The sequence below is a fragment of the Dermacentor andersoni genome, unplaced genomic scaffold (assembly GCF_023375885.2).
Source record: "Dermacentor andersoni unplaced genomic scaffold, qqDerAnde1_hic_scaffold ctg00000041.1, whole genome shotgun sequence".
NCBI classification, from domain to species: Eukaryota; Metazoa; Arthropoda; class Arachnida; order Ixodida; family Ixodidae; genus Dermacentor; species Dermacentor andersoni.
Window position 1 is genome coordinate 2,603,168 of NW_027314754.1, and position 12,265 is coordinate 2,615,432.

General features: G+C 45.8%; 1 long non-coding RNA gene across 6 annotated transcripts in view; it reads left to right on the forward strand.

The window, feature by feature from the left end:
- LOC140214387 (uncharacterized) overlaps positions 1 to 12,265 on the forward strand; it is a 227,918-nt gene that overhangs the window by 57,977 nt on the left and 157,676 nt on the right. The gene's annotated exons all lie outside the window — the stretch shown is intronic.

The window sequence follows — 12,265 nt, forward strand, 5'->3', positions numbered from 1 at the left end:
TTCAGCAGGAATCCCTATGCAAATAAAATGAACGTGGTCTGCAATTTTTTGAAGTGGAATAACATGCACGAAATCAGTGCGTGTGAAAATTAAGAAAAAAATAAAAACTTGCATCTGAAGCGCGTTTAAAAAATGTCTCTAGCCTACACGCTATTGTACTAGAAAGAAGCCTACACGCTATTGTACTAGAAAGAAAAAAAGTCAAGAAAAAAGTTTCGGTAAATTGCACTAATTTCTGATAGTCTGCAAGATATTCTTTTTCTTTCGGTTACTTCCACCAATTTTTCATGAAGCAAAACTTGTGTTGTACAAAAATTTAAGGTGCAAATATGTCTCGTCTTTGAGCATTGCATGTGCCTGAGGATTGAATTCATTACTTGAACATTATTACAGTCTGTTCATAATCAGTGTAAGGAATAAAATTTGTTACGTAAATCCGCAAGTCGCTATTGAAAAGCATTCCCGCGATATTGCAAGAAATGCGAAAATTACTGTTAAGAACAGCCATCAGTCGTCCTAAGTTTTATTCCTGTGGGGTATTTCTGCGTGAATGGGGCAGCGGTTGAAAGCACGACCGAAATAGCAAGGCATGAAAAAGAGTTCATGGTCCTGAGTTCCCCTATATATGGAATGACCCGTATGGTGAGAATCTGATTAGGAAACGAGGCGCACATTTAACATTCTAGGCCGGCAAACTCCTCATCAGTAAAATGTACATTACCAAAGCACAAAGGTCGAACACGCCATGCGGGACTGATCCTGCCTGCAAGCTTCTTGAATGTATAGTGGGGAAGACTGTTTGCTCTACCTCGTTGCGATGTGGGAGATGCTATGGCGGATAGGCTGTAAGACGTATTCATATATACTACAGCGGGGAAAGAATCCTACAATTGTAAAAGTCGCACAGTCCACCAAATATAGCGTCGTAAAGTCAAACCGACGCGGACGGCAACTTTCTGGGCTTGGAATGCGTTTGAGCATGCACATTGGTTCGTTTCGTCACCTCTATAACCCATATTGCAGCTCTGAAGCGATAAGGCGACATCGCTCCCGGAAACGAAAGCCTATGAAACCCTCTTCCGGTTCAAGGGAAATGTCTCGTCCGGCAACGCCACCTCCTGTTCCATCTGTCTCCAGTAAGAGCACGAATGTCAACGAAAGAAGTGGCCATGCTTTATCAAGTGATGCGTGGCCGGCACTGCCGAGGACATGCCACGCGCCAGAGCCACAGCAAATGACTCGCCATTTAAAGTCAAATGTCACTACAGTTGACCAAATGCAAGACAAGGACTCACAAGTGATTGCCATGCTCAAATCGCTCACGAATGTCATGCGTCTGCTACTGACGAACATGGACACTCCAGCTGCTCGTAGCGCACTGCAAGTATTGGACGCGCTGACTCCAGTACTTGAAAGCATCGCATAGCACCATGGCCCGCCCCTCGCTGCCCTTCCACAAGGAAGTCAAGAAAGCATCTTTACTGCAGTGGAATGCCCGTGGTCTCAAATCAAGAATTTCATATTTTAGACATTTTGTCTTCGAAAACCGTTTTCCCATCCTCGTAATTTGCGAACCGAGCGTGCAGAATGTTATACGTATTTCTGGCTATGAGGCATTCATGTCCTCTACCTGTGGTGATGTAAGCAAGTTAATTGTATATATTAGATGTGATCTGACTTACGTGTTGCAGCCAGTTCCGCCTCACGACGACAACCAGTACGTTTGTTTAATCGTGAAAACGAATAAGCTTACGTTCACACTCGTCGCTGTGTACATTGCTCCTTCAAGTGGCTTCGACTCTAAACGACTGCAGGACGTGCTATCAGCGGCACCCGGCCCTACGATTCTCACAGGAGATTTTAATGCTCACCATCCGCTTTGGGGGAGCCTGAAGATGGACTCCAGGGGAAGGCGAATAGCATCCTTTGCCGCACAGCACGACCTTTACTGCCTCAACGATGGTAGTCCGACATATTTACGTGGGCCTACCTACAGCAGCTGCCTAGACTTGACCCTGGTTTCTCGGCTTCTTGAAAGAAACGTGCAATGGTTTACAGACATCGAAACACATGGAAGCGACCATATTCCGACGTACCTGAAGATCAAGGGACTATCGAAATGCTCCTCCATGACGCTCCGGCGAATTGACTGGTCGGCGTTTCGGTCGCACATGGAGGGAGTATGTCAGCAAGGGAACCATTCAAGTCCGGAACACGAAATTCAAAAAGCCATGCAAGAGGCTACGCGTAGTTTCCAGCCTTTCCCGAAATATGCAGAATTTGAAGCAGAACTGCAGCGACTACGAGCAATTCGCCGGCGGGCTGAAAGAAGATACAGGAGAACTAAATCCATCCATGATCTCCGAGAGGCAAGGCGGATGCAAAAGAAGATTCAACGTCGCATCGATGCACTACAATCTCAAAGATGGAAACGTTTCTGTGAGTCGTTGGATCCACGTCAGCGATTATCTCAGATATGGAGAACCGTGCGTGGGCTTCACCTATCACCACAACAGCGTGTCCCTTTCAAAGCCCTCGCTTTGCACCAAGGTCGCAGCGAAATTGACATTGCTGAAGAATTTTGCTCAAGACTTTCCAGCTTGCAGTCCCAACGCGCAATTACTCCATGTGCTACTCCTGTGCCACGGGATTCCCGCATGGATGTAATTTTTTCGCTGGAGGAGCTTGAAGCGGCACTGGCGACTTGCAGGCGCTCTTCGTCACCTGGCCCGGACGGGGTTACCTATGCGGCGCTCGCCAATCTTGGGCAGAAAGCACGACTCATGCTACTAAGCCATTACAACGAGTCCTGGCGCAACGGTTTGGTTCCACGTGACTGGAAATGCAGCCGCTTGGTTCCACTTCTCAAACCTGGTAAATCACCGTTAAACTTGTCATCGTACCGCCCCATCGCATAGGGAAAATAATGGAACGAATGATTTTGACGCGCTTGGAATGGTACCTGGAAAGTTACAACGTGTACCCAGATGCTCTGTCTGGCTTCCGGCGAGGGCGCTCATCCATAGATAATGTCATCGATTTGGTTACGTTTGTTCAGCATCAAAAACGCCGGAAACGACTCACTGCTGCATTATTCCTAGACATAAAAGGCGCCTATGATAACATAGCACATTGTGCCATTATAAATGCTCTTATTGAAGCCGGAATCGGTGGCCGCACTTTTCAGTGGCTGTGCAGTTATTTGACCGACAGGCATTTCTTCGTGATGACCGAGGATGGCGCCACGACTCAACACCAAACGTGCCGTGGAGTACCGCAAGGCGGAGTGTTGAGCCCGACGCTATTCAACCTAGTGCTCGTTGGCCTAGTCCGATGCTTGCCCAACACAGTTCAGGTATCAATATATGCCGACGATATCTGCATTTGGGCGTCTGCCGTAACACGATTGCAGGTACGAGCACGGCTACAAAAGGCAGCTACGATAACATATCTGTACTTGCGAAAACAGAACTTAGAGCTGTCTTCAGAGAAATGCTGCCTTGTTACATTCACTCGGAAGGAAATGCAGCGTTACAGTGTAAAGGTCAATGGGCAAGCAGTAGCAAATGCACGGAAACACCGCTTTTTAGGGGTAATTATTGACCGAGACCTATCATGGAGCCCGCATGTTTCATACTTGAAGAAGAGATTATTGACAATAATACATCTCCTCAAATTTCTCGGCGGAAAGTCATGGGGCACTTCGGTGCGGTCAATGCTGCAGCTGTATAACGCCTTGTTCCTCGGTTTCGCAAGATACAGCCTCCCTGTGATTGGGAACACCTGCAAAACAAACCTGCGTATACTCCAGGGACTACAAGCTCAAGCCCTAAGGACGTGTCTCGGTCTTCCGAGGTGTGCGTCTACAGCGGCAACGATTGTCATAGCTCGAGATCACCCAATATCAACGTACTTGGCAACCGACGCTCTCAGGGCACATATTCGGCACGTTGCCCGATTACCTTCTCACCTTCTTGCCGCTCTACCCACAGAAAGGCCACACACAACTTTCAGTCGTTTAATTGATGCCAATCGTACCTCACTGCCATCGAACTACATGCCTGCAGCAAGACCATCCTTACCTTTATGGTGCCTGCATAGACCTGACATACGCCTCACCATCCCAGGAATCATGAAGAAAGCCAACATGCCATCTTTTGCCCTTAAGCAGGCCACGTTAGAACTTTTACATGAGGTGCACAGTGGCCGCGTACACGTTTACATCGACGGTTCAGTCACATCTGCAAGCGCAGCTGCCGCTGTGGTGATACCAAGAAGATCCGTCAAGATACAGCTAAAGACGTCACATGTATCCTCAACGACAGCTGCTGAACTGGTAGCCATGCGTGCGGCTCTTCATTTTATTAAGGAGGAACCATCCCACGCATGGTCAATCTTCTGTGATTCCAAGGCAGCCCTGCAGAGTGTACTCTCAGCACTCCGCCATGGATCACATGAGCAGCTCGCCGCAGAGATCAGAGAAGTCCACCATCGACTAGTTGACGAAGGACACGATATAATATATCAGTGGTTGCCTAGTCACTGTGGCATACATGGCAATGATCGAGCAGACGCAGCTGCCCGATCTGCCCATGACGGCGTCAACTGCGTTGCCATTCCTCTTTCGAGAGCCGGCGCAGCGAAAAAACTTGCCGCACTTGCGCGTGACCTGACATTAGCCCAGTGGAATTCATCCGATTTCACAAGTGCACGCCTCCATACACTGGACCCTAATTTACAGCTCCATATTCCGCCCGAGCTTCCACGACGTGACTGCACCCTTCTTATCCGTCTATGGCTTGGAGTAGCATTTTCAAATGCCTACTCTTTCCTTATCGGAATGGCCAACAGCCCACTGTGTGACTTCTGCGGGTGCAACGAAACGATCGAGCACCTTCTTTGTCAGTGCTCTCGTTTTAACCCACAAAGAACTGTCCTCTCAGCCACCTTAGACAAACTGGACAAGCGCCCAATGACAGAAAGCAAGATCCTTGGAACCTGGCCTACGCGAACATCAGCGCGATCCGCTATGAAGGCGCTGCTGCGATACTTGAAAGACACGGGACTTTCTGACAAATTGTGACAGTACACTGTGTGGCGCAGGACTGTACGGTGACACTGCGTAAGACTAGGAATGCCTTTGCGGGTTGCGTGACAATGCCCACAGAAATAGTTCGTGTGTACGTGCGTGTGTGTGCTTAGGTTTTTTTTTTTTTCTTTCCCCTCTTTTTTTTATCCTTCTTTCTTTCTCACCTATTGCATCCCCTTTCCCCTCCCCCAGTACAGGGTAGCCAACCGGAGATAATCTCTGGTTAACCTCCCTGTCTTTCCTTTGCCTTTCTCTCTCTCTCTCTCTCTCTACATTCAGCACAGTACGCCATGAATCAATCCGTTTCTAGTTCAGGTTTGATGTATAGCCTGCCACATGTTTATTCATGTTATTCGCTTGGGAAAAACGTGCCGCAATTCTAATACAGTTTCTAATGATCGCACCGAAATAATCGTCTATAAGCTGCAATTGGTCTGCCGGAAGCCAATCTTCTTCGAGAAGCTGACGGGTGAATCTCTGTGCATACGCGACTCGTGGTTTTCTGGTAAGCGCTGAACCAGTTTTGCGCGCACGTTTTAAGTCCCGTTCAAATTCGCCGAAAATATGTCGGGCACTTAGCCGCATCCATGGCCGCATGCGTACGCGAGATTTCGGAACCACGATGTCAGAACCATTGAGGTAATTCTATATTGCGCTGCCTATCGCTATCAGAAAAACCCGTCTATCGCGGATAAATCAAGGGAGATTTTAGGCGTGTACGATTTACGAAAAGGGCTTAGCCGAATATCTCAGCAACTGTCGATATGAAGATGATATTGTCCTGTTCAGCAACGCTGGGGACCAGTTACAACAAATAATTGGGGACCTTACCAAAGAGAGTGTAAGAGTGGGATTGAAGATTATTATGCAGAAGACGAAGATAATGGTCAGCCTCTAGAGCCTCCAGTCACCCTCTAGAGTTTGTGAAGGAGTACGCTTACCTTGGTACTAAGAAGGAAATTCGTAGAAAAATAAAAATGGGTTGGAACGCATACAGAAGACATTTTGGGATCCTGACTGGAAGCTTACCATTATAATTGAAAAGAAGGGTGTACAATCAGCCGTTTTACCAGTGCTAACAGATGGGGCAGAGACTTCGAGACTGACCAAAAGCTGGAGATCAAGTGAAGGACCGCACAAAGAGCGATGGAACGAAGAATGTTAGGCGTAACGTTAAGGAGGCAGAAAGCAAGCGGTGTGGATCAGAGAGCAAACGTAGATAGCCGATATTCTAATTGACAATAAGAGAAAAAAACGAAGCTGGGCAAGTCATGTAACGCGTTTGCCAGATAACCAGGGAACCATTATGGTTACAGAATGGGGGCCAAGAGAAGGGAAGCGATGTCGAGGACGGCAGAAGACTAGGTGGAGCGATGAAATTAGGTAATCCGCAGGTGCTAGTTGCAGTCGGTTGGCGTAGGACAGGGCTAATTGGAGGTCGCAGGGAGAGGCCTTCGTCCTGCAGCGGAAGCGGACATAAAATAGGCTGCTGCTGCCGATGATGATGATGACGATGATGATGATGATGATGATGATGATGATGATGATTAATCTAGACTGAAACACCGCTGATCCCGATGGACGTGCAGTTATGCCACACAAAAATATTGCGGGAGCCAATGTTTCGGCTTGTCGACTGGTCTTTTTCAAGGCGGCCTGCAAAAACACAAGTCCACTTGTCGAAACATTGGCTCCCGCTTTTACCTTGTTCTCGTTTTGTTCATCGTCTTGAATTTCCATCCGCCGCCTTCACCGTCTTTTCTATGAAACGATTGAATATCTTGACGCCGCTTTAGTACAGCTCAACATTTACTTGCGTACTCCAAGTTGCTAGGTATACTTCTCACTTACAAACGCACAGTGGTGAATTAATCTCCAGCATCTAAGGCATCAATTTGCCGTAATTTTTTTTCATCTTTAAATAAGAATCGGCTTTGGCTAAGGCTCTTCTGTTTCAGACACTTTCAGACGCTTCAAAGTGCCATAATGCTATGCTCAAGCATACGTAGAAACGAAAATGAATAATTTTTGTGGCAGCCACTTTGTTTACGAATATTGCGAAATAATTCCGGGTAGCGTCTGTTCCAGTGCATCTGCAGTGTGTAATATTCGTGTATTGCACTCAGCTCTAAACAAGGCTCTGCAGAGGCGACAACTTGCGTTGCGCGAGTTGGCTCATCTTGAAGGTCAATTGAATCAGCGCGATTGGACCAGAAAACAGCACTAGTCCTGTCGTGGTTGTTTTCTTATCTTTGACCCGTCGGGCTCCCTCAACTTTTGATTTTGTCGCGACGGCAGTTTCGTCACGACGGCACAGTTTTTGTTGTCGAAAACATGTGGAAGCTGAACTTCAAGGAGTTCAACAAGCTCGATCTCCCTGATCACATTACAGAAACCAACAAAACAGTTTAATGAAACACGTATGATGAAACATGAGTAAGAAAACAAACTAAGAAGAAAAACACTATACTTTAAATTGAGTACTTTGGTGGTTAAATTACACATAATAATTAAGTCTTCTTTGTTAAAGCATGCAGTAATATTCAGGTGAATGGGTGTGGCAAAAAATATTTTATGTGCAGGTACTGGTTGTTAGTGGACGTGCTTGTTAGATAGCCGGTGAACAATTATGGTTACAGAATGGGTGCCAAGAGAAGGGAAGCGATATTGTGTGTGCTGATTGAAACAAGGCTTAGGTAATTCTTCCTTAACCGTTGAAAGAGTTTATCAATTGTTGACGAGTTGTTGACGTCATTAGTGAGGAATAAACTGGCAACGTGATCAGTCCAATCCAAACGAGCAATCGCCTGCATTTCGTTTTCCTTGAATCAAACTAATTGATTTGTTTCTTGTGCGCACTATAGCCACATATTAGATGCTGCTGACGTAGTTTAAACTCTCAGTAATTGTTAGATATGAGTCATTCTCCGATTAAAGTATATTCGTTAAATTTTCTTGGAGCATCTAAAGCGTTAAGACCATTCTTCACAAGTTTTCAGTTTTATTATCTAAGTGCGAAAACTTCTGAAAAAAACGCAATTTAGACCATTTTGTCCAGAGAGAAGTCTATAACCGTGTACTATAGCTGTATGTTTTTATAAGGAGGACGTGAAGCGGATTTGGAATAAATTATAACAGCTTTCGTTTTGAAGCCGCAGATAGTTGCCTCATTCAGGAGCGACCACGTGACATATTACTGCCGGAGTCAATTTCCCTGCATTTAAAAATTCATCGAGATCAGTACCAGAGAAAAACAAAGTCGTGTCAGCTACAATAATGGGTGAGAAGTTTAAAGAAAGATGCAGGCTTAAAATGATCAACATAGGTTGAACATCACACGTCGTTGCAGCCATCAGTTAAAAAAAAAAAAGAAAAAAAAAACAACTTGCCCCTTTCTATAGCGAGGACAAAAGCTCTCGTTGACACGTTAGCTCAAGCAACGTTCCTATTTCCAACGCTGTTATTAACGTCATAGGCAGCGTAAGACGCAAACTCAATTATGCTAACGATCATTTCCTTAAACTTTGGGGAGCTGTGGGTCGAAAGCACACCAAATTTCATTTTACGAAGTGGAAAGTCGGTTATGTATATAAACATTTCGGTAGCATTTCCTTAAGTAACTTCTCAATCGATTTAATTCGTTATTACGAATACTGTAACAGCTGTATTAAATGTATCGAAGGCTCTCGAATACTCAGTAAAGGAATCTTGATTGTGCTCATCAAAGTGAACCTATTTTTGCGAACTAAGAAGTATCAGCAAACTTCCTCGAGATAAACAGTATACAAGAATATGTGTAACGTACGGACATCAGCTATTATTAAGGCGAGAGAGTTGTAAACGCGACGCTTATCGATTACGGAAAATAAAAAAAAAATATCTGCAATCGTTATTTAAGCATAAACTCTGAATATTAATAAACCAGTTGTTACCGGCAACTTCGAGATTTTGACTCCAATTTCACCCTTCTAAAAGCAAGAAAGTGTAATAACATCCCCGATTATTGCTCGTTAATTTATAATATTCTGTTTACGCTGCTATGGTTTGCTCCGTCACACCGAGCATGCTTGTGCGCAACGTGTAGCGCGCGAGTGACCCGTAAGCCTTGAGGTGCACGATTATATTCGGCAATAATGAGGACACGTGATCCTCGCGAAAAAACGTCCGGGCCTCATTTACGAGTTTCGAAAAAGGATCCGCACCGCTTGAAGTATAACGCGTTCTCGCGATATGCGTCATTAGTAGGCGCCGAAGGTACCGAGGTATTAGGGACACGTGTCACACGTGGAGTTAAGTGTGGCAAAGAAAAGCGCTCACGCGTAAAAGATGAAGAGCGCGGCCGTCAAATACGGCGCAAAGGCGAAAAAGGAACTGAAGTACGTTCTTGGTGGCAGCCGGATGGGGTCCCGTTTAATTTATGGGCGACCTCTCTGCCACGTGGCCAGCTTCATTGAATGTCTGGTAAAGGCTAAACTCCTTCAGACAATTTGTTCGAGGCATTAAAATTTCAGAGCGCGTGACGGACTTCAGGTACAGTCAAATGTAACGTATACAATAATAAAAGAATATAACCGGTTTTATCACCTGTGCTGAAATCATAAAGTGCAGCAATATTATAAAAGAGAATATGGAAACGTGAGCTTAGAAGATTTCGCAACAGGAGAGAGACAGCCGCTTTTGAAATGGGGAAAGAAAACTAACGTTAATAAACTAGTTTTCAGTTCTCGCAGTAAAGCACTCTATCGACACTTAATTTTAGGAAGTAGAAGCCTGATAATTTGAAAGTGGGTTCTCACACAAGCAAAGTTTTGTAAAACAAAGCAGCTCGTCTGACTACACGTGGAGAGAAAGCGGCATTAGAGGATTTAATGCATTGAACTCAAAAAAAGAAGCAGTGAATGGTACTTCATAGAAAGAGGTACTCATCGCACCAGAGCCCCAACATAAGGCGAGCGATATTTATATAAATAAAGACAGCGACGGAGTATGCGGGAGATTACTACAAAATCCGTAAAGTAGCGACTGTGCACTGGCCCTGCAGATTACGCGTTAGCTTCAGTGAAGTTCCGAACAAGCGAAATGACTCAGTCCGTACCCGGAAGCTAAGACTCCGACGAATGACTCGTTAAAAAGGAAGAGAAATGAATGACATTGTGAGTTATTAGTTCAAGCAAATAAGCGCCGGTCCTCACATTCTTAAGGCTCATTGAGGTTGAAGGAAGAACGATACATTAAGAAATGAAAAATGTTTCACTGCCATAACTGCGTACACTAAATTACAGAAGAAATAACTACGATGAAATGATAATATTGGCGGACTTGAATATCGTTAAGCTACATGTGGTTGATAAAAACAGAAAAAGGGCTGCCGCGCTGAACACTGTCACATTCAAATTTTGCAAAGCTGCTTTTCTTGTTTAGTGTCCCGAAAAAACTTCTGTTGCAAATATTTTTCCCGCTCTTTTTCCCTGACGATGCGGCATGAACTCGCTTTGAAAGCTTGTCATGTGGGCTGCGTCCGCACTGGCGAATAGTCTTATTCTAACAGAATGGCAAAAAAAAAAAAAAAACGTGCTCTCTTCATGCTGTTTCTCAATAGCGAGGCAGTTTCTCAAACTTTGCTGCTGTGAAACTGAACGCAATATCAATTGGAGAGAGAGCACATAGCAGAGAGAGAGAGCACACAGCACAGCACACACATGGTCAGTCAGAATCCATCACTCTTGCGTGGTCCGTGATATCACCCTCACAGCCGCTTGTCCAATCCCGTCTCTTTCAATAACCATAGTCCCTTCGTCGCCTTCATCTGCGATGTCTTCTGTCGGCGACATGTGAAAATCGTTTCGGGTAACAATGATCTAGCGTCAAGGTACACTAGAACGGATGCCGGGGACAGTCGCTGATCATTAAATTCAGGACAGTCGCACCAGAGTGTGTTCTAGCGTCTCCTCACAAAGACAGGCATCGCAGAGAGCGTTGTCGGCCATTCCAATACGAAACGAGTAAGACTTCGTGAAGGCCACCCTTAGCCATAAGCGATAAAGCAGAGTGGCCTCTCTTCGGCGCGGTTCAGTTGTCATACAGAGATGAATCAGAGAGGGCAGGTGGTATTGACGGTTGCTCCGGTTGCGCTGGCTGTTTGGTGTGCACTATAGAGAGAGCGTGATCTCCTGTGCAAAACACTCGAAGTCTGCTAGCTGCCTCGCACCGTGAAAGTGGTATGGCCTCTTCCTGTGCGTCTTCAAGAGCTGCCCGAGCGGCATTATCGGCGTCTTCGTTTCCTATGACGCCGCAGTAAATGAAACGGCACGTGGAGTCCTTTCTCCTGTTATGTATGGAGTAGGCATCTAATATCAAATACGAGCTGTTCTAATGGTCCGCGACACAAAGCTGATAGCACAGATTGTAAGGCTGCCTTTGAGTCGCTGAAGATTGACCATTGTCGAGGTGGTTCCCGATTGACGAAACAAAGTGCAGCGCGATGAGGAGCTAGTTCTGCAGATGTCGATCTCATTGCGTGGTCAGTCCTAAAGCGGATGGTAATAGCTCTTGCTGGGACAACCACAGCACCGGACAAACACTGGACGTTTGTGGAACCATCAGTATAAATATGTGTACTGTCAGCGTACCTCTCGTGCAGAAGAAGCAGAGACAGTTGTTTCAGCACAGGCGACGACAGCTCAGACTTTTTCCCGATTCCTGGTACACTGAGATGGACTGTGGGACTGATAAAACAGCAAGGGGGTGTCGATGCTTTAGATGCAGTGGTGAAGCCCGAGGGAAGTTTGTCGTTGTACTTCACGATAGGTTTAGGGAATGATGCTTGGTGCCTGTCTGAAGGTAGTGAAGGTGAAAGCAGTGGCTGAATCGCTGCTTCAGAGGCTAAAGAAGGAACGTACGAAGCTGGTAGATGGTGGGGCAACTGAACGTAGGAAACTTGAAGTTATACCGTATGTGCATAAAGTGAGCCACAACATCAAGAAGGTTGCCGCCAAGCAGGGAGAAACTGTTGTGTTTTCTGTCCCTTGTAAGCTTTCGCGTCTGTGCTCGCGCATTTCTCGAGGCAGGGCAAGGAACCACGTTTGCACAACGTAGCATCAATACCGTTTTACGGCATGCGCTGCAGGGGTTGTCTATAAGTTCCCTCTCACATGCGAATGATTTTACATAGGCCAA